The sequence below is a fragment of the Leptinotarsa decemlineata genome, unplaced genomic scaffold (genome assembly GCF_025532065.1).
Source record: "Leptinotarsa decemlineata unplaced genomic scaffold, Ldec_3_MD MMD2_tig00026317_RagTag_RagTag, whole genome shotgun sequence".
NCBI lineage: Eukaryota > Metazoa > Arthropoda > Insecta > Coleoptera > Chrysomelidae > Leptinotarsa > Leptinotarsa decemlineata.
In genome coordinates this window covers 415630-439377 of record NW_027412686.1, presented here as the reverse complement: position 1 = coordinate 439377, position 23748 = coordinate 415630, and the positions used below count along the sequence as shown (strand labels likewise).

Sequence of the window (23748 nt, the reverse complement as noted above, 5' to 3'; positions counted from 1 at the left end):
AATACTAAAATCGCGATCAGTCCCTGGACTGAACATTGACAACACGACGACTATAACCATCCCCGCATTTTACTCGTCACCGTAACATGACTTCATATTCAATTTTATGACTCTTCAGCCAATCATTAAAGTCGGAGTAAAAATTATCCAATACGAACCGCCAATTCTTCAGTCCACGTGGACTAGTTGGCAGCGACTTCATTTCTATGTATTGCTTTGTTTGGCATTTGAGAGCGCCACCTTTGAGTATGCACAATACCCTTTATTTTTATACAGCTATCTTTGATATTTGCGGTTTGAGCCTCTACAAGGAGAGATATCATCATCTTTACCTAATCGAACTTATCCACAATGCATTCGTGGTCCAACCCAACATTACTGATGAGACCTGATATTGTTCGAAACAGCGCTGTCTGGAAATGGTCCCCGAATGCTCTGTTTTTTATTTTATTCGATGGTCTTGTAGAGAAAACTGAGGTTAATGACAGAATACTATTATTGTTTGGTGTTATATGTCAAAGTTTGATTTTGCGAACGATGTCCTTGGGAAACCTCGTTTACCTTTGATATTCGTGAATTGAGTTTTTTTCTATCTCATAGGGGGAGATTACATTGTCTCTACTCAACAGAACAAGCAACGGAGAACCTGCCATTCTATGAATTGTTTGATTCACTTATAGTGTCATATCTTTATAAAGACATTTTCAATTGGTATATGACCTATTTGTTTTACTGCAGTGGATATAACATACTATATTTTATGTTCATAAGATTTTAGTGAATACTTATATGTTGTCAACATACCTCAAAAACAATTATCAAGAGAAACTTATTTTTAGAATAATAAATGTATTTCTCTCACCGTATCCCTATTCCTCTACTGAAATCTTCTGCAGAATTGAAATCGTAATGAATTGTTAGAAAATATGAACTGATCTAAAATTTTATGAGTAGAAATTTGAAAGTTAATATGTGAGAAGAATTGATAAGAGCCGAAATGAAAATGAATTATTTACCTGAACATATATAATATGTAATAATATGCAGTAAAATTTTACATGTACCCCTACCAGCTATACTGATGAATATCAAAAAATTTTCCACGGATTACCTGTTGAATAAATAAACCGTTTATCGTATGTTGAACCGATTCAACCCCTTTGCCCCGATCACATGAATACATACATGAAATGAAATACGACGAAATCAAATATTACCCCAGCTATTTCATATAAAATTTTTGTCATATGAAATGCTCGAGTTCATTGCTCATCCCCTCGTGTGTACAGGAATTTAATATTCGTTATAAACCATACATATCTTCTAATGAAAATATATTACTTCCTGGGTGATCAAATTACCAACTGAGGCATTTCCATTTAGGGTGGAGTCGAGTGCTTTCAGGTTTGTTTCCCGTTATGATGCATTTCATTGAGATATGTATTTACTGGAAGTTTTGGAACAGTGAAAAGGGTTATCCTGTGATGTACGAGTATATTAATTTCAACTGAAGTTTCGAAAAGACAGTTTTGTAAAACGATATATTGTCTGATTTTTCGATCAACTTTGAGATTTTTAATTGTATATAACATTTTTTGAATGTAAACATTTCAGAATGCAGTGAATGGAAAGTAATTGATTTTCTAAATCATTTATTGATTTTGAAGATGGAAGTACTCCGAAACAGTTGTCGAAATGAAAGTTTCAAAAAAAATTCTGTGGGGATAATTAATTTTCCTCTTCAATCTTCCTCTTGACAATGATCATTTGATGATTTGAACACGTGTCAAGGTGTTAAAAATAACGGTTTGGTGTTAGCATAAAAGTCCAGTAATATTCGTTACTACACCAAAGGTTCTAAACAGTGCGTCACAAAAAATATTCATCTCTTTACAACATCTATTTTTATTGATGATGATATAATATTGAAAGTAGGATTATTCAAATTTTAACTCGAAATGGAAGCTTGAAGTGAGTAAGTACATCGTGAATACATAACTAATACTGTACTAGTTTATACAGAAAAACTGTTTCAAATGAGTTTGTCAGCATCATTGTTGAAGATTGTTGAGCAAATATAACTATTTCAATGAGTATGTTTTCAGTTCCACAACCAAGAGCTGAGCGTTACGTGTAATGGAAGAAATTAGAGGGTATCAGAAAATTTCATGTTGACTATCGATAATTTTGGTAGGTTCAGAAACACTTGTTTTGACGACCGACGCTCTATTGCCATTTTTGTAAGTTGAAGTCGCGTATCGCGACAGTTATACAATAAAAACAAGTATCGAACGTTCCAACCACAATTTCATTAGTTTTGTAAATTAATAAATAATTTGACAAAAATAATAGTGGATTTAAAGCTTGAAAAAATATTCCACTTGGCTTTTGTAAAGAAACTAGTTGATCGGAACCCAAAATTTTTCGGTATAGTGAATGCTGAATGAACCTAGTTGACGGTGAATTCTTTTGTAGAATATTCATCTGAAAACATATTCATATTTCAAGTGGACTTGGTGAAGTGCGGTGCCTTGATCATTAAGAAAATTCGATTCACTTTGTGTTAGACAGTTCACTAAGTGTAAGAAAATGTGGAAATCAATTTCGAAATTCTCCCAGTATTACAAAATAAGATTTTGGTCAAATCAGTCGTCAACTCAAAGAATATTCTAAACAGAGTTATATCAAAACATATCCTTCTACTGAATATTCATTAGGACGGTTGAACTGATTAGATTTTTGACTTTATTTTAGGCATAACTTCTGAGCTAGTAGTTCATTCATTTTTACAAAATATGCCCTATCGGGGTCTTCTGTGACCTCAGTAAAGCATTCGACTGTGTTGATCACATACAAGTTTTACATACATACAAAGAAATGCATACATGCATACAAAGAAATGCACTTAACTGGCTGAAAACGTTTGTCTCAACACGGAAGCAATATGTCAGTATCATCAATGATAATAATAATGTGAGAAATTTATATACATCCAATTATGTGAATATTAATGTAGGTGTCAGATATGTGAATAATATGGAATCCATCCCTACATTTGCTCATTTTACACTATATGCAGATGACACATCACTGGTTATATCAGATAAAATAGATCAAAATCTTCAAACCAAAGATAGCTTAATCTTGCAAAAATTAAACACCTGGTTCATGTAAAATTCCCTACATTTGAATAATCAAAGAACACGTTTGATAAGATTTCATGCTAGACAAAAAGAAATAGCCAGATTCAATTTGCAAATTGAAGATGATGAAATTTCTCCGTGCTCTACGGTGACATTTTTAGGTGTACACTTGGATGAATTTCTCAGCTGGAAAACTCATTGTGGAACAGTTATATCAAATTTGAACTCCATGAATTATCTTCTGAGAAACCTTCGTAATATTTTAGACCAGAAACAGTTGATTATGCTGTATCATGCTCAAGTTGAATCGCGTCTTCGGTATCGTATTACTTTCTGGGGAGCTTCCTTTTCATGCAAAGATGTTTTTGTCGCCCAGAAAAAGATTATAAGATGTACAGCAGGAGTCTCAAAAATACAAGCTGTGAAAACATTTTTTTAAATTTTGAAATACTAACATTACCATGCCTGTATATATTCGACTTATGTGTTTTTATATATGATAACCGTAACTGTTTCATAAGAAATGAAAATGTGCATTCTATTGATACCAGGTACAAGACAGACTTTCATATGCCAGATTGTAAAAATGTACTGACTTACAATTCCCCCAATGTAATAGGGCTCAGATTATTTAATCTGTTACCACTTGAACGGAAAAACTCTAGTACTATACATAGTTTCAAAATTACACTTGAGTCTTCCCTACTAGAGAAAACCTATTACTCCCTTCAGGAAATGATTGAATAATAAAATGAAAATTTCAATGAATGTATTACTCTCAGTAAAATATCTTATTTTCAGTTATTCTTTTGAGCTTTTTTCTGACTAATCCTACACAATGTACCTTTTCGATTGTCTTACAGGATAATAATTTTTTTTTTTCACCGTAGTGTGCGCTGGTCAGGCCCTATCCCCCGAAGCCCCGATACATTCAGAAGGGCGCGCCAGCACTATCAACCAATGACCACTCCCCACACCGTGGGGTAAGTGATCATTGAGTCCGAGAATCAGGTGCCCTGAGCAAATGCAGTGAGCCAAGAATAACAGCCTTCTGCATCTGTGCGGCTAAGATTTCTGCCTTAGTGCGGCAAGCCGGTATGATTTTAAGATTCGAGAGTAGAGAGGACATCATTCCACCGTAGTGTGCGCTGGTCAGGCCCTATCCCCCGAAGCCCCGATATATTTGGGAGGGCGCGCCAGCATTATCAACCAATGACCACTCCCCACACCGTGGGGTAAGTATCTTTGATTCCCGATACTACTAAACAATACCCTGTATGTTAATGATCGATTCAAAAAATTGCAATATACTGATATATTTTTAGAAAACATTTATTGATGCGAACAAACAGAAGTTCGGAATTTCAGGGCATCTATATATGATTCAAACCGTGGTGTTTTCAATTATGCATCAGTTTCATCGGAAAATGCAGACAACTCAGTTACTTCTGTGGATTCTGAAGTTGGCTTGAAAAAGATATTCAGGAGAAAAAAAGCAAGCTTAAATATCAGGTATTTATGGACTCTCTTCCATTGAATTTCTCAAGAAGGTTTTACCCTTTTTACTCTTTGAGTTCTTCATTACTCATATTGAATCCGATTGAATGAAGTTCAGTTTGAATTTTTCCGTATTCTCATGATACAGATTTCAGACTAATCCATAGTAATGAAACACTCTCTATTGAATACTCAAGGGTTACATGCCGAGTGCTCCGAAATAAATCAGGTAAAATGTGTGACAATTCATAATTTTCCAAATTCTGTTGAAAAAATGACAGTCTATAATTTATCCGTAGGTTGAGGAATTTTATCCTCAATTACATTGCCGTTTCTTACCTGGTAATACTATTGCTATCTCAGAAACGATCAGACATACAAGGTTGGTTGAACTGAAGTTTTCTATTCAGGAAAACTAGAATAGTCTCTATTCAGATCGAGAATATTAGTGATTGTTGTTGAAATATTCGCCAAAAACTAGAGTTCCGTTTTTTGGCTCTACCGCCTCAATTTCCAATGATATAAAAAAGCAGAGGAACCTCCAATACTCTTTAATATTTGTTACAATTTGATATAAACCCATTTGCAATGTAACGTTTTGTTCATTATATTTCATTATCAACTTCTATTTTTTGAAATACGGACCTCTAGTTCTATCATCAATTGTTGTTGCCACTGTAATAACAAAATCAGATATGTATATAATATCTGATTTTGTTATGAGTTGATGATTGAATCTAATGAACGAAACGTCACATTGCAAACTGGTTTATATTAGAGTTGAAAGTTTCTCTGCCTTTTTTAAAAAACGAAATTCGAAAATTCTAGTTTTTGGCGAATATTTCAACAACAACCACTGATATTCTCGATCTAAACAGATATTATTCTAGTTCCCCAAAACAGAAAACTTTTATCTAATTCAACCGACTTTATAGGTCTTACCGTGTCCGAGATAGCAATAATGGTATCAGCTATAGAAAACGGCATGTATATAGAAGAAAGTGTTTTTTTAAGATCAAAGTACTTGAAATTTTGATATTGCACTCATTTGATCGATTTAGACTGATGTATATATATGTATATATATATACATTCATTAAAAAATACAGTGATAGTAAAAAACATTTTTTCTAAATTAAAAGATAAAACTCCAACTCTACACAACTCAGGCATAGTTTATGGAATTCCTTGTGCAGAATGTAACCAAATATATATAGGCCAAACTGGCAGACTCCTCAAAGATAGAATCACAGCCCACAAAAGTGATATAAAAAACAACAAAAATAGTTGCACTTTAGCACAACATTCCATCAACCATGACCACAAAATTGCATATGACAATGTCAAAATATTAGACCAATCCAACAACGTACACAAAAGAATGTTTCTAGAAATGGCAAACATTTTCAAAAATCCTCTCAGTATGAATTCTAGAAGAGACATAGAAGGACTTAGTATAATCTATACTTACCTACTTCACTTAGACAATCAAAACAGACGCACCAACCATCCTGCTACCAATCCAATATAATAAAAGTCAATCTGCACATCATAATGATTGGAAATATCAGTCAATAAACCCTCTCAAACTCTTTTAACTCAATCAAAAAATAAATTTACATTCAACCATTCATCTATCAATTTCAATATGTGCTGTAAATGACAAGACAACTGTTCATTCCTCCAAGATGTTAACCAAAACAAAATTCTATTCAATTTATTTTTAAAAATTCATCACAAATTTCAATTAGCACTTTATTCCTGTCTGATGATAAACTTAGTCACTTTTGCATTCCATACCACAGACATGGATCTTTTCTCCTTTTCCAATATTTTAGAAAATATTTTTTGACAAGACAATTGACAGTTGACTTGGACATGTCCCTTTCACAAGATGTATACAAATTTAAAAAATTTTATTTTACAACAATGTAATGTTATTAGTGCCATCCACATTTTATTATAATGTTCTCAATTTTAACCTGTTATCCAGTATCATGAGTGTTTCATAAATCATCACAGTTTCATAGTGTTTTAAGAAAATAATTCTTCCCATGCTTGCTTCATATACATAACCTCAACTTTCGTAAGTAAAGTACAACAAATGATATATATATATATATATATATATATATATATATATATATATATATATATATATATATATATATATATATATATATATATATATATATCATTTCCAGAAAATAAACAACAGAAAAGTGCCAAATCTGGATGTGGATCAGCTGATGTGTATGTGCCAACCATGAAATGGTTTGACTTGATGAAGGAGAATATGGTGACTTCTGTAACTATTTTCTGTAGCAAGATACGATAGTATCACTTCCAATTTTAACTAAGGAAGCAGTACTTTCCTCATTATTGTGTCTTGTTCAGATAATTTACCTTCAACAAGCTGCAATAGTTCGTCAAAACTCTCAGGACTCATCCTTAAACACGCTTTATATTCCAGTGGATCCACCATCCGTAACTCTTATCAATTGTGATGAAGCTTCGTGACTTTCTATTTTCAATAGCCATTTCCTTGACCATTTTATCTTTGCAAGACTCATAAATTCCCGACAAAGATCATCACCCGGTACTGTCAATTCATCAAAAGACACAACATACGATGAGGACCCGCCATTTTTCGTCACCAACTGCCGTGGCAATAGTTTCGCTGTGAGAAGTTCTCATTCAATTGGACTGGCCTCAGTCATTCACGCAACTGGACCCGACAATTGTCTTCTCAACTGGCATCGTGTAAAAGCGGCTTTACTCAAACACAAAATTTAAAAAATTATTGGATTGCCCGCACTTTGATCGATTGACCTTGCTGTTCAAGTAATATATGTTGAGGTTCCTTCCAGTAGAAGGGAACAATTATTTAAACTCAAATTAATTAAAAAATTCAAATTTTAATATTTATTTGAAATATTTCAATTGGTTGAACAGGTCTAGTGTAACATTCTGTTTTTCCATTGGTAATTTTATATTGGTTGTGACACAATCTGAACACAAAATAAAATTTTCCCTTTTCAATCTCAAATTGTGAATTATAACATACCCATTATCTGTCTGTCTGTCTGCCTGTCTGTCTGCCTAAAATCTGTTTTTCCGTTAACCAGCTGTCGCCCCCATATGAACAACAACTGTCAGAAGATGAGAAACTTGTGCTAGCTAAGGACTAACGAGGTCTTACCTTTTAACGTGTGATTCCTAACACGGTTGCAGAATCATCCCAGCTTCAACCAGATAAATTCTATTTTTATTTTCACAGATTTGGGATTCTTCTGAGCAGTCTTCGGTATCGCTACCAAACAAATATAAATCGAAATATTGACATTCAAAAGCCATATTATTTGTTTTGATTATGTTATCCGTATCACGGTTACGTATGCAAATAGACGTCAGATGAATATTCTTTTTCTTTTGTTCAGTTAACAGAATCCATTTTCAAAGAGTAATGTTATTAAGTCAGGGAATTCATTTTTACCGTGTAATGTCAAGTTAGATGTTAGACACAGAGACAGAGAAAGATGTATATTTTTATGTCATTCTTAGAATTGGTGGAATTTGTTTATATGTCTATTTTATTAGGTGAGAGAAGTGTTTGAATTTGGAACTGATACCGATTTGATGTAGAGATAATGAAATTGTGAAACAGTCTTTTCTGTGCTTGGCTTCCTAAGAGAGAGCAACTAGTGGTGACAAAATAATTATTGATTTCTGATAGTCATCCATATAACTGAATTCCAACTATTAAGGTATTTATGGGCTGTAAATTGAATGGGGATAATATTGAATTATACTATGTATTTGTGAATTGAAACTGACCCTAAAATCGATTGCATTTTTTTGACAGTAGTTTTTTATTCTAGTTCTGCCAAGTGAAACTAAATCTAAATCTAAATTTAACAGTAAAAACCGAATCAGAATCGGAAAACAAAAAAACTGAAACTAACATCCAGGCAAAAGTAAAGCGTAGTAAAACAATAGGTAATGAAAACTATTGAAAGGAGAGCACCAATTTATGAGAGTTGTGGGAGACTGCCGGAATCCCGGGGATCAGAAAAGTCGAAGTGGTAGATCACCAGTCGTCGGTTTTAATTTTTATTGATGGTTTCAGAAGATAGGATTTCCAGGTTTGATGCATTGAACCCTTGGGTAAGATCTTGTATTTATTTAATATTCTTATCGAGGCCATCATTGGATCAAAACTCACTCTTAACCGCCGACAGTGGTTCACTTATACAAGAATCAGTCCCATTTTTTATATTTACTTCATTAAGTTTTTATATTGAACCGTTTTTCCTTGTTTTTTTGGAAGTCTGGAGGTGTCTCTTATTCCTATGTAGCAACGTTGATCTACAGTGACAAGTGTTGAAAAGGGTGCCCCATTTTTATAGACATCTGTAGATGGCGCCCAAATAAGGACTTGGATTTGGTAACCCTTTTCAGCACCCAGTATTGGGCATCTATAAAGAATCAAGAAACGAACCACGCTCTGGCCTATGCATAATCCACTGCTAGTCGTGGCACTTGTACCGTTATCTTACTCTGAATTTAGAAAAGAGTAAGGTAACGTTACACTGGGATATTCAATCATTGCAAAACCCTTCAAACGCCATTCACCTTCAACTGTTTCATCATTTTTATGCATTGAGAAAAATAATCACAGCTTACATTTCGAGTGCACCAAGATTAATCCGCTACAATGAGTCAAACTCATGATTTTCGAAAATTTTCTGAGTACCGTAGGTCCAGAAATTTCACTTGAAAACAAAGTTTTCAAAAGTCATCATACAGTTCATCGATTATATGAGTTTGACTATTTATAGTGAAAATCATACATATAACTGTATTTTGAATTTTAATATGGATTTTCATCAAGTATCACCCAGTTCTATCCAATGTTTTTGAAGTTATCCAGCTGGATGTGCGAGAAATACATTCTGAGATTATTTCCAGGAGGAGAAAAAACTTAGTTTCAAAATCCAAATTTTAGGATTTATGTGAAATATGTTCATGTTTCAGTCATGGATTTGGAACCTCTGGCGTAAAATGAATCTATTGAAAAAGTATTTCGAGAGATTAATTTCAGCCAGTTGAATAACAACGGTCTATTGCATTTGAACGTTCCATCGTGTACATGCATTGAATTAAGTCAAAAGATAACAGATACATACCTACATCAACAAAATACAAAATTGGTATAATTGAAGCTGCTCGAAATACAGTAATTGGAATATAGTAAAGCTACAATTCCACCCCATATTCTCCGAAATAATAATAAGAGTAATCAAGATATAATTATGTGTTATTCAGAATTATCCACAACAACGAAACCATTTTAGAACAGGATTAAACTCAACGCAATCTCTCATGGATAAGGGTTTGCTGAAACAATCCGTGCTAATTTTGTGGTTTGTATTAAATCAGTTATACATATTGATTACGCCTGACAAACTGAGGTTTACAATGTCGAGCTAAATTAGCCACGTGACCGCAATTTGCGTATTATCAGGGTACATATAGGACTTCTCGAAATCATAGCGTGTCAAATTCCATGGATATGGAATACAATGTAGATTTATGACAGCTGATATTCATTCTGACAATTGATCGTGGCCACAATATTTCATCAACTCTCAGAAGTTGAAACTTGTGCGATATGAGAATTAACAAGGCCTCACCTTTTAACGTGCAATTAATAGCACGTTGGACGATAGAATGTGGAAACAGCATCATGAAACCATCAGTCCGTAGGACGGGTGGTTTATTGTATTGTTGTTTGGTCGACAGTATTGTTCAGGAATAACAAAGTTGAAGTCTAAAGAGATTGACATTTGTGAGAAAATTTTTCGCTTGAGCAGTATTCGTGAATATCGCTTTCTGAAATATTTTCAGCTGATTGCATCGATATAATAACAATATATCAATTCTCAAATTGAAACAATTTGAGTATAATAACGAGAAGTTGAAGTTTCTCGTTATTTCAATCAGAACATTAGGTTGGGAGTACAATTATCAAAGACGCAAAGACACAATGTTTGGATATATGAACAAAATACGTGAATTACCAAACTGCTATTTTTAAAAAAAATGATTTTTTGTTGAAATCTACCGTGCCTTGAAATCAGACCACAAAACCGCGTATTTTTTTCGATTTTATTGAAATTTAGAATGATGTTTTCATAGGATTTGAAAATTTCTCATGTTTTGTTCAAAGACAAACACAAGCACTACAGAAAAATCCTCAAGGCGCTCTAAAAGCGGTTACTGTGCGAAAGTAACGATTAGAAAAACGTTCTCAGGAAGTTTATTCCACATAAACGCACTTCTCCGAATGAAAAAGTTCTTGAACAGTGAAGCTCGAGGTGTACTGAGTTGAACCTGGAAACGATGAGCGGCCACAGTACGTCGTGTATTTCTGATATGTACCCCTCTTGGTGGAAACAAATGTCACCGTAAAAGTATTCATAAAGAAGAGACAATTGATGTTCCAGAATATCAAGGTTGCAAGGGATATTCGTGTCTCCAGTCAGGCGGATGACTCTTTTCTGGATGAAATCCAGTAGCTCCAGGGTATGCTTAGGGGTGGAGCTCCATACGTGAAAACAATACTCCATAGAAGGTTTATAAAGCTTTATAAAGCATCAAAAGTTGCTGAGGTGTGTACATATTTCTGGTTCGGAACAGTGTTCCAAGTTTTTGAGAAGCAGTTTTTGCAGTTCTAGCGACAAGATTGTGCCAAGACATATTGGTGTCAGTAGTAGATTACAGCCGGTTCTGGGCCTCCCCCCACCACTATAACGTCACGTGGGGTAAATGACCTAGACCGACTCATGCCTCCCCCACCACTATGACATCATTAACGATGTAATGGTGTAATTAGGGTGACCTTGAACGACATATCCGACTCATGCTTCCCCCCTACCACTATGACGTCACGTGGGGTGGATGACCTAGAACGAATTATGTCTCCCCCCACCACTATGACGTCATTAACTACGTATTGGTGTAATACGGGTGACCTTGAATGACATGTCCGACTCATGGCGCCCCCCCCCCCCCAACAACATCAAGGCGATATGACCTTGAAGTGTCTGGTGCATGAATGATTCAGAATTTTTTTCATATGAGATTTTGTATGTGTGACATAATGACGTAATTACATTTGGTTGGTGTGTGTGTGTGTGAATGCACGGTCCAGGGTTTCATCATGTGCTTGTCTATGTACGAACATACGTCTGCATACTTCGAAGATCCTCCAAGTAATGAATGATCCATCGGTGTGAGCCCACCAAGTTAGTGGTGTAATGTCACATCAGCAACCGTTATACGCTAGGAGAGAGAGATGTGCACTCCACGGCGTGAGGCTGAGTAATGCGTATTCATCGATGTGTCCTTACCTCTCTCAATGCGGTCCCCCACCACTTGACACCCCACCACTACTCAACCCCACCCTTCAACCCACACCACTGGACACCCCCACCACTGGATATGATCTCACACCCCCACCACTCGACCGTTGGTGGGGTACCACCTCTACAACCAAGAAAAAACCGGTTCTACCCCCACCACTATGACGTCAAGTGGGGTGAATGACCTAGACCGACTCATGCCCCCCACCACTATGACGTCATTAACGATGTAATGGTGTAATTAGGGTGACTCGCACTGTTCAATATAGAAGAAATGCCTGGTACACTATGAAATCAGTAGACGAATATATCTGCAGCAGTTAGCAATTGGTGGAGTGTTATTCAGTTCGTAATGGAAGGAAGACGGTGAGTGTATTTGTCTGTTGGAAATCGTTTATATTTTCATACATATTTTCATCATTTCCGTTTCAAAAGTGGACTTGAATAAAATTAATAATTTGATTATACAGGAGGTTGAAATACTAGAGCAAAAGGCCTTATCATTATTGCCAATTGATGAAGTGTACATAATTAAAAATTATTCTACATGATTTGGTAAATCAGTTATTCATTAACTTTGGAAGATGCAAGCAATGATGAATTGTTTAAAACATGGCTACCAAAACGTATTTCGTTGCAAATCAGTAATGACGATAGGTATAACTTGTATCAACTCATCGGGTGGTAAATATACGATGACGTATTAAGGACAGAGCCCACAAAGTTTTTCTGGCATGAAAACGCAATCTCTAGTCAAATTCAATATGATTGAATGATAATAGTAATAATAGTGAATTTCTTTCTGTTTCAATAATATTCATATATTGATAAATATATGGAAATATAAACATTACTAACTTAGTTGAATACACTCACTTTGTAACTACAAGTAAAATAGGAATGTGAGTATTATATCATGGAAACAAGTTGGAGGTTGCTTATTGTTTTTTTATTCGATTTCAGTTCAACCATTCAAAGATGTAGATGCAGTATGCAAGTCAAGATTGGATCGATGTTGTAGATCTCAAATCATCGGTTCAACATTTGTCGTCTAAATTGAAGATGTTGGGTGATGGAGCCGAACATGCAAGCGTTTATGATATGAATGTATGTTTTGATGAAAAACAAATTGAATTATGTCTTCGTGATGCTGAGAACAATCGGAGTGATGTAGAAGTTTGTAACAAATTTTTGGATCATGAATTGGAACTGTGGCAACTTTGTGAGGTTATGATTGAACTGAACCAGAGAAGATTCCTGTATAGTCTCCAACCATACTTGCCAGAATGGATTATTCATCACTTTGAATTGAATGATGAAAATCGAGAGGAAATTGAAGATGGTCGCGTGAAAATGATGACTATGAGGAAAAAGTTATTTTAAATTGTCTGTATGTTCCTGTAAATCATAAATAATGTCAAATAAAAAACTGAACCATCCAGTGCATTGTTTGTTAAAACTATATCATGCAAAATTAATGCATATACTTTAGTGTTGTCTGGAAACTTGGTCTTCCTCGTCTCAAACTTAATTTCTATATCAATAATTGATAATTTTGTTGCATTCGGTTGATGGGAACAATCGATGACGAATAGTGGATTCTCTCTAAATTGTCCAATGTCCATCAGAGGTTCACTCATATCTTCATCATAATAACTTCGCTGGAAACTCTCAAAAGCATAATGAGCAGGAGCATCAAGTTTTTTATCGAAATTCAAATTCCAACGCTCATATGGATAAACTTCAGAATTCAAGTAAACTCGAATACTATTGATATCAGCAGTTGTGAATTTTGTAATATCCTGTGTTCTATCTTCAGATGTGGTAATACTTTGGAAACGGAGAGTTTCCAGAGCGTTAGTTGTTTTGATGGCCCATATGTCTGAAGAAGTCCCACGTGATGATGGTAGTTCATAGAGGTCCCACATACGATGAGCCAACTTGATTCTGTTATTCAGACCGCTTTCGTTTATTCTACTCAAAAGTTTGAGCTTGTGTTTATCATCTGGTACAATATGTCTTATTTTCCATTCGGTTTTATTAATTTCCAAATCAGCATCAATCTCACCTATATATGAGTTTTTGAATGAACGAGCGGTAATTAAAATCAATTCCTGTTTAGCATTCAAGATACTTTTGTTGTAATCTTCAGCAAAACCCATCAAATATTTCAGTGGTAGTTTTCCACTAAAATCATGAATGTTTGTATCCAAGATATCTTGTTTCAATTGTGAAAATTCCCAGCCAGATATCAATAATGTGTTAGCATGTGATTGTCCAAATGATATCATAGTTTTCATTGTAGATGTTATCCCAGGTTTTCTAACAACAGCCACTTGTTCACCACCCATTTCGTAACAAATTTCATCAAAGAGAAATGCAATTGCATTATTCGAGAGATAGCATATTTTCGCTACATCTTTGGAGGTGAATTTACCTTATATCAAAATGAAGCTCTCGGCAATATCTAGTATAACATCTTGATTATTGATTGCAAATCTGATTTCATCCGAATTCCTGAATAGCGGTGATCCGTAGAGCTTATATGTGTGCTCATGTAATCATGTAAACTTATGAGAGGATGATCGAGCATTGGTTCAACTTTCCACTGTTTGTTTCGAGCACCATTGTTATTTTCTCACTTTCAAACCAATCGATTTCAAAAATTCAAGATCACTCACAGACAGAGCGTTATGTGCTAACTGTTCAGCATACAATTGTGGAGTGAGCTTCTTTTAATGCACACTTTTCTTTTTATGCATACTTTTCTTTTTGATAGTGCCGCTCGTTTTGGTTTGGGATTGTTCAATACGATTTTATCTACTGTAAATGAAACCCATAACAATAGTTATTCGATTTTCTTCAATTCCAAAATAATAAAAATCTCTTCTTCACTTCCAAAATCGACAAGGTTATTTTTTTCATCCAAAATACGCACTGTAATGTTGTGAATCAATTGACGACCTTCTGGACTGACTTGTGACTGTGCGGTTCTTTAGTAAGACTGTATCCAGGTTCAACATCAATATCGAATGAGAAAAGAATGTGGGATTCTTCACCATTTATATATGAACCAGATATCATATTGCAATCTAAGTGAATAAATCTCACAGTTGTAATGTTTATTGGTAATGAGGATTCATGTATCTGATTTGGTGAAAATATGCCATGAGCGAACCCCATCATTTCTGCTATAGAATTCAGATGTGTCAGATCAATTTCATATTTGGATCGCATTCCACATTTAAATGTATTATTATTAGCGTGTAGGTAGAAAATATCATCTGTAACGATATCAATTGGTTTTTCATCATGAAACAATCTGAACATGATATGTTTCTGTATGACGGTATTGATCTCTTCTATTTCATGAGCACCACATGGAATTTAATTTGTAAACTTTTGAGGTATCGATGAGATGTCATTACTGATTCTAAAGCTCGCTAAATTGTCAGCTTCACTTATATCATTGATTGTATTGCATCCATAGAATCCCAAAAGTCCTAATCCATAACGGCTGTTCCTATCCAATTCAACATGTGGAAAAAAATCCGCACTCAAGACCCTTTTCCCGACAGCCTGTAGCTCGAACTTTCGTGACATGACTGATGAATATTTTGAAACACATTTCAATTCATTGTTTTGCACAGCAATAGCACATTTGAGACAATTTACATCCGATATTCACATCCTTTATATTACAAATACAACACATAGATTTTCGAGGTATAGGACCATCATTAACATCCGAATCTAAATTTTCATTGGGGTGGTGTTCATAACAAAATCTATGTTTCATTATATCGATGTCATCTTGTAGATGTTTCGGTAACTTTTCCCAAACATATGCAATCTCATGTGCAACACATGCAAGTATCACTTCCTTGGGCATATTTGCGAGCATCACTTTATCCATTTTTTCCAAGGTACCATATTTTGAAAACATTCTAAATGAAAACCCATTACCTTGATAGCGTCCCGATCCAGTTTTGGTGTTGTATCCATTTTTATTTGGAAAATTATTTAGAGAGAAACTGTAAGCACAATTGACCACAGAAAACGGTATCAAATTTCTGTTGACGATCATAGTTATATTTGATTTTTACATTCGAACATTTTCGAAAGAATCGAGTCAATTCCAATGGTGAGGGTAGATCTCCAAAACTATCGAAATATGCGACATCTTTCCCGCATTTTTTATATGCCACCCAATGTGTTCCTGGTCAACTTATTCCATCTCGTTTTGTCTTGGACCTGAAGAGGGTCCATTTCCAGTAATCAACAACAGCATAGAGCTCATGATAATGATTATTTAGGTCTGAGAAATGATATGTGATAGCAATAGAATGTGAATAGGAAAGGTGATGATGTTACTGATACTTCACCTTTTATAAGAAGAGCGCATGCGCTCTTCCATCAAACGGCGCATGCGCTTTCCACAAAACTGTTTACGCATGTGACGTTCTTCGTCACTTAAGAGAAATACTCTGTGTTGCATACATTTTTAAAATGAGAGAAAATAATAGAAATGAATTCATTCAAAATAATATATTTATTAATAGCAGACGACAATAACGGTAATGAAAATCAAGAGTGTTATTGTGTCGCTGTTGATGTGGAACGTTCTTTCACTCTCCTCCCCAATATTTGTTGTTCATGTGTCAGACACAAACATTGACAAAAATGAATTCTCCTATTGGGGTAGAGTTGACCAACCTTCTCACATAAATCCCAAGTACTTCTACATGTAGTGCATACATGATTTCAGCAATTCATAGAATATGTATCACAACGCAAACAACGTTGCAGCGGAGCTGGAACAGCAGCATAGCTACCACAAATGTTTCTACAAATACCTATATTATTCAATATTATAGGTTCAGAACACTTCAGGCACTGTAACTGTTGTTGACGATAATCAGATTTTGTTCACTTTGGTGGATGAGATGGAGGCGATAGTTGAATCCGCCAACCACAATCACTATACATACCAGTACATGAATTAATTGCTTTCTTAGGTCTACATATTTGGCAAAAGTAGTACACAATAGCCCCTGCAATCATCATTGGGTAGACACACACTTTTGGTTTTTCATTCCACTTTTTTAGAAACGGCATTTTACTAATTCGATTAGAAATATCAAGAGATGACTTATAGATACTCTGACTGCTCACTCCTATACCGACATTCTCTATTTATACAAATTAACATGATGTGAAAGTATAATGGGATAACTTCTCCTTCTCTTCCACTCAAAACGAGTCAAGTGATAAGTGGGAGTCGTACCACCACCACTACCTATACAATTATATAAGTCGACTTGCGATCCTGAAGTTCATTCATTCACTCTGCATCTGTGAGAAAACATCAAGATGAATACTCAAAAAATAATTGCTGCATTAAACAGAATATCTGCTATTGATGCAAATGATTGGATAGACGAGTCAGATGATGACTAGAAATCCATATTGGTCCTCCCAGCATTTGGAATTGTTTGAATGTTACATCGGGTGATACATGATCTGAATAAATATGATGTAAATTCGTCTCATCTTATTTGAACATTATGATGGAATTGGTATTGTCAAGCACTAATTGTTTGGGTACCCGTGAATATGTCTGTGCAAGATAAAAACAATCAACATCCTTATGACGTCCCATACAGAAATATGATCTAACAATATCCTGCTTTTCATATATCATATCATCAAAAATGAAAACAGAATTAGGCTCAGCATCGGAGGGTTCCACTATTTCTGCATTATGCTGAATGTATGAAAACCTAATCCTTTCATAGGTTCCAAAACATTTCGTAAGTACTGATATTTAGGTTGATTGAGTGATTTCAAATATAGATACACATTTCTAAATCTCAGTCCTTGTGGATGTGTTAATAGCGATATCATTGCATTCCTCTTTCCACAATTCGAAGGTCCTATAATGAGTCCTCGAACTGATGATGGAAGTACTGGACCATGTCTAAATACCCTTTGTCCATTCAATCCACACCCGAATTTCTCATCTAGATCATCTACAGCAAACTTTTCTTTCTGTTTTACAATGCGCATCGTGCCGTGGTTGGAGACTATATAAATGTTATTAGCTTATTCTTTTCAATGTGTACCATCAAACGATACGGACGTATTGATAGTGATCGTAAAATTAGGAGAGGTTGTGGTTTTGTTGATGATTTAATGAACAAACTTCCTTTCGAATTACATCCCCCCGAAGGTTATGAATGCTGTTGACCGGGTACAAAATTGAAACAACGTTTAGCTCGCAACGATCCGGGAATCAATAAACTAGATATTGAATGCAAAAAACACGATATTCAATATTCTAAGCATCCATCCGATCTTGCAGCAAGACATTCAGCCGACAAAAAACTTGAATACAGCGCTTGGGATAGAGTTGAGTCGAAGGACGCGAGTATTGAGGAAAGAGCTGCTGCATTACTTGTCACCAACATTATGAAAACAAAAAGACATATGGGCAGGATTGTAGCAGCAATAAGAAAAAAAGTAAGAGGAAACAAACAGAGAAAAATAAAAATATAAAAGTTGCATTTGGTGCTGGGATAGTCCATAAAGTGCGAAATGTATTGAAGAAATCTGGTGGAGATCAATTTGTGACGAATAATAGCAAAAAAGCTATCACTGTGGCATTGCAGGCGGCACGTAAATACCTCTAAGCTGCTGGTCGAAAGAAAAAAATCCGCACAACACACATAATTCCTGTTCCAAAGATAGGTGGACTTTTGCCATTGATACCAATTTTTGCTGGACTATCCGCACTAGGGAGTTTAGCGGGAGCCGCTGCTGGTATTACCAAGGCTGTGAATTCAGCAAAAGCCAGCAGAGCGGCTTTAATGGGAGCCAATCGCCACAATAAAACTATGGAGGCTGTAGCATTGGGCAAACGCGAAAGTGGAATATACCTCAAACCGTACCGTAAAGGTTTAGGACTATATTTGAAACCATACAAAGCCGCAAACAAAACAAAAAACTAATTGAACCCCTGAAATGTGTTCCAAACTATCCATCAGTCATGTCACAAAAGTTCGAGCTTCGAGCTGTCGAGACAAGTGTCTTGTGTGCGGATTTTTTTTCACCGGTTGAATTAGATAGGAACAGCCGTTATGGACTAGGACTTTTGGGACTCTATGGATGCAATACAATCAATAATGTAACTGAAGCTAATAATTTAGTGAGCTCCAGAATCAGTAATGACAACTCAACGATACCCCAAAAGTTTACAATTGAAACTCCATGTGGTGCTTTTGAAATAGAAGAGATCAATACTGTCATACAGAAACATATCATGTTCAGATTGTTTCATGATAAAAAACCAATTGATATCGTTGCAGATGATATTTTCTATCTACACGCTAATAATAATACATTCAAATGTGAAATGCGATCCAAATATGAAATTGATCTGACACATCTAAATTCTATAGCAGAAATGATGGGGTTCGCCCATGGCATATTTTCACCAAATCAGATACACGAATCCTCATTACCAATAAACATTACAACTGTGAGACTCATCAGCTTAGATTGCAATATAATATCTGGTTCATATATAAATGGTGAAGAATCCCACATTCTTTTCTCATTCGATATTGATGTTGAACCTGGATACAATCTTACTAAAGAACCACACAGTATTATATATATGCCTGTCTGTCCAGAAGGTTGTCAATTGATTCACAACATTACAGTGCGTATTTTGGATGAAAAAAATAACCTTATCGATTTTGGAAGTGAAGAAGAGATTTTCATTATTTTGGAATTGAAGAAAATCGAATGACTATTGTTATGGGTTTCATTCACAATAGACGAAGTCGTATTGAACAATCCCAAACCAAAACGAACTGCACTATCAAAAAGAAAAGTGAGCATAAAAAGAAAAGTGTGCATAACAAGAAGCTTATTCCACAAGTGTATGCTAAACAGCTAGCACATAACGTTTTGTCTGTGAGTGATCTTGAATTTTTGAAATCGATTGGATTGAAAGTGATAAAATAACAATGGTGCTCGAAACAAACAGTGAAAAGTTGAATATATTCGATAAACCAGTGCTCGATCATTCTCTCACAAGTTTACATGAGCAAACATATAAGCCCTACGGATCACCGCTATTCAGGAATTCGGATGAAATTAGAATTGCAATCAATCATCGAGATGTTATACTAGATATTGCCGAGAGCTTCATTTACATAGAAGGTAAATTCACCCCCAAAGATGTAGCGAAAACATGATATCTCTCGAATAATGCAATTGCATTTCTCTTTGATGGAATTCGTTACGAAATGGGTGGTGAAAAAGTGGCTGTTGTTAGAAAACCTTGGATAACATCTACAACGAAAACTATGATATCATTTGGACAATCACTTGCTAACACATTATTGACATCAGGCTGGGAATTTTCACAATTGAAACATATCTTGGATACAAGCATTCACGATTTTAGTGGAAAACTACCACTGAAATATTTGATGGGTTTTGCTGAGGATTACAACAAAAGTATCTTGAATGCTAAACAGGAATTGATTTTGATTATCGCTCGTTCATTCAAAAACTCATATATAGGTGGAAATTGATAAAATCGAATGGAAATTAAGACATATTGTACCAGATGATAAACACAAGCTCAAACTTTTGAGTAGAATGAACAAAAGTGGTCTGAATGCCAGAATCCATTTGGCTTATCGTATGTGGGACCTCTATGAACTACCATCATTACGTGGGACTTCTTCAGACGTATGTGCCATTAAAACAACTAACGCTCTGGAAACTCCTCGTTTTGTCATCATCGCATTCCAAAGTACTACCACATCTGAAGATAGAACACAGGATATTACAAAATTCACAACTGCTGATATCAGTAATATTCGAGTATACTTGAATTCTGAATTTGAATTTCGATGAAAAACTTGAAGATCCTACTTATTATGCTTTTGAGAGTATCCAGCGAAATTATTATGATAAAGATATGAGTGAACCTCTGATGAACATTGGACAATTTAGAGAGAATCCACTATTCGTCATCGATTATTCCCATCAAGCAAATACAACAAAATCATCAACTATTGATATAAAGATTGAGTTTGAGACGAGGAAGAACAAGTTTCCAGACAACACTAAAGAATATGCATCAATTTTGCATGATTCAGTCCTAACATACAATGCATTGGATGGTTCAGTTCACAGCAGATATGTCATATTTATTATTTCGTAATAATATTTTCTATTGTATATAATGGGATTCAAATAAATGAAACATGAAAATGATACAAAGTTTTTTATTTGACATTATTTATGATTTACAGGAACACACAGACTATCTGAAATAACTTCTTCAGAGTCATCATTTTCGCGACCATCTTCAATTTCCTCTCGATTTTCATCATTCAATTCAAAGTGATGAATAATCCATTCTGGCAAGTATGGTTGGAGGCTATACAGGAATCTTCTCAGGTTCAGTTCAATGATAAACTCACAAAATTGCCACAGTTCCAATTCATTATCCAAAAATTTGTTACAAACTTCTGCACAACTCCGTTAGTTCTCAGCATCACGAAGACATAATTCAATTTGTTTTTCATCATAGCATACACTCATATCATAAACACTTCCATGTTCGGATTCATCACCCAACACCTTCAATTTAGACGACAAATGTTGAACCGATGATTTGAGATCTACAACATAGATCCAATCTTGACCTGCATACTGCATCCACATCTTTGAATGGTGGAACTGAAATCGAATAAAAAAAGAATGAGCAACCTCCAACTTGTTTCCATGATATAATACTCACATTCCTATTATATTTGTAGTTACAAAGTGAGTGTATTCAACTGAGTTAGTAATGTTTATATTTCCATATAATTATCATCTAATATATGAATATATGAATATATATGAATATTATTAAAACAAAAAGAAATTCACTATAATTACTATTATTATTCAATCACATTGAATATGATTGTTCACGTTTTCATACCAGCAAAACTTTGCGGGCTATGACCTGAAAAAATTCACTATAAATAATTACAATTATTATTCAATCATATTGAATTTGACTAGAGATCGCGTTTTCATGCCAGCAAAACTTTGTGGGCTCTGTCCTAAATACGTCATCGTATATTTACCACCCGATGAGTTGATACAAGTTATATTGTCATCACTGAATTGCAACGAAATACGTTTTGGTAGCCAGTTTTTAAATAATTCATCATTGCTTACATCTTCCAAAGTTAATAAAATTAATTTACCAAATCGTGTAGAGTAAGTTGACATATTTTTAATTATGTACACTTCATCAATTGGCAATGATGATAAGGCCTTTTGCTCTAGTATTTCAACCTCCTGTACAATCAAATTATTAGGTTTATTCAAGTCTACTTTTGAAACGGACATGATGAAAATATGTATGAAAATATAATCAATTTCCAACAGATAAATACACTCACCGTCTTCCTTCTATTACGAACTGAATAACATTCTTCCAGTTGCTAACTGCTGCAGATATATTCGTCTACTGATTTCATAGTGTGCCAGGCATTTCTTTTATATTAAACAGTGTGAGTCACCCCCACCATGAAATCGTGAAAGGTTCACATTGCTAGTTGCTACCCGCTAGAGATGCCTGATGTCACAGCCAAGCCCACCTCCCAACTGGATGCGATAACATATGTCGAGACGAACAGGCAGTGGTCGTTGCGCTCTCGTAGAGGGCAGACGTTAACACAGTCCTCGGCCGCCTGCGTGTCACCATCGAAAGCGAGGCTAGAGCGATGCGTTACGCCACAGTCTTCACCGCATCGAGAGAGGTGAGGGCACACTGATGAATACGCATTACTCAGCCACATGCTGTGGCAAATGCCAATGTGTACTTTGTACAAGAAAGTTTGGTTTGTACTCAGTACACATGGAGGATAATCTGACCCAAGATTAACCCACCCCCACACCCCACCTTTCCCCCACCCATACTCTAATTACATCATTACGTCGTTAATGACGTCATAGGGGTGTGGGAGGCATTAGTTGGACATGTTGTTCAAGGTCACCCTAATTACGTCATTACGTCGTTAATGACGTCATAGTGGTGGGGGGAGACATGAGTCGGTCTGGGTCATTCACCCCACGTGACGTCATAGTGGTGGGGGTGTGAGATCATAATCCAGTGTGGGGGGTGTCCAGTGGTGGGGGTTGAAGGGTGGGGGTGTGTTGTGGTGTGGTGTCAAGTGGTGGCGGACCGAATCGAGATAGGTAAGGACACATCGATGAATACGCATTACTCAGCCACACGCCGTGGAGTGCACATCTCTCTCTCTCTCTCTCCTAGCGTATAACGGTTGCTGCTGTGACATTACACCACTAACTTGGTGGGCTCACACTGATGGATCATTCATCACTTGGAGGAAGTATGCAGACATATATTCGTACATAGACAAGGTCATATCGCCTTGATGTTGTTGGGGAGGGGGGGGGGGCCCATGAGTCGGACATATCGTTCAAGGTCACCCAAATTACACCATTACGTCGTTAATAGTGGTGGGGGAGAGACATGAGTCGGTCTAGGTCATTCACCCCAAGTGACGTCATGGTGGTGGGGGGAGGCATGAATCGGACATGTCGTTCAAGGTCAGCCTAATTACACCATTACG

The 23748-nt window shown here is 35.6% G+C and overlaps 1 protein-coding gene and 1 long non-coding RNA gene across 3 annotated transcripts in view; one reads left to right on the top strand and one right to left on the bottom strand.

Moving 5' to 3' along the window:
- LOC111511924 (follistatin-related protein 5) overlaps positions 1-23748 on the bottom strand; it is a 673378-nt gene that overhangs the window by 392634 nt on the left and 256996 nt on the right. The gene's annotated exons all lie outside the window — the stretch shown is intronic.
- The window catches only part of LOC141485356 (uncharacterized), a 62745-nt gene continuing 47241 nt past the window's right edge, over positions 8245-23748 (top strand). Inside the window, exons 1-2 of the long non-coding RNA XR_012467154.1 lie at positions 8245-8407; positions 8522-8807. This is a non-coding gene — a long non-coding RNA (uncharacterized lncRNA). The remainder of the gene's footprint in view (positions 8408-8521; positions 8808-23748) is intronic.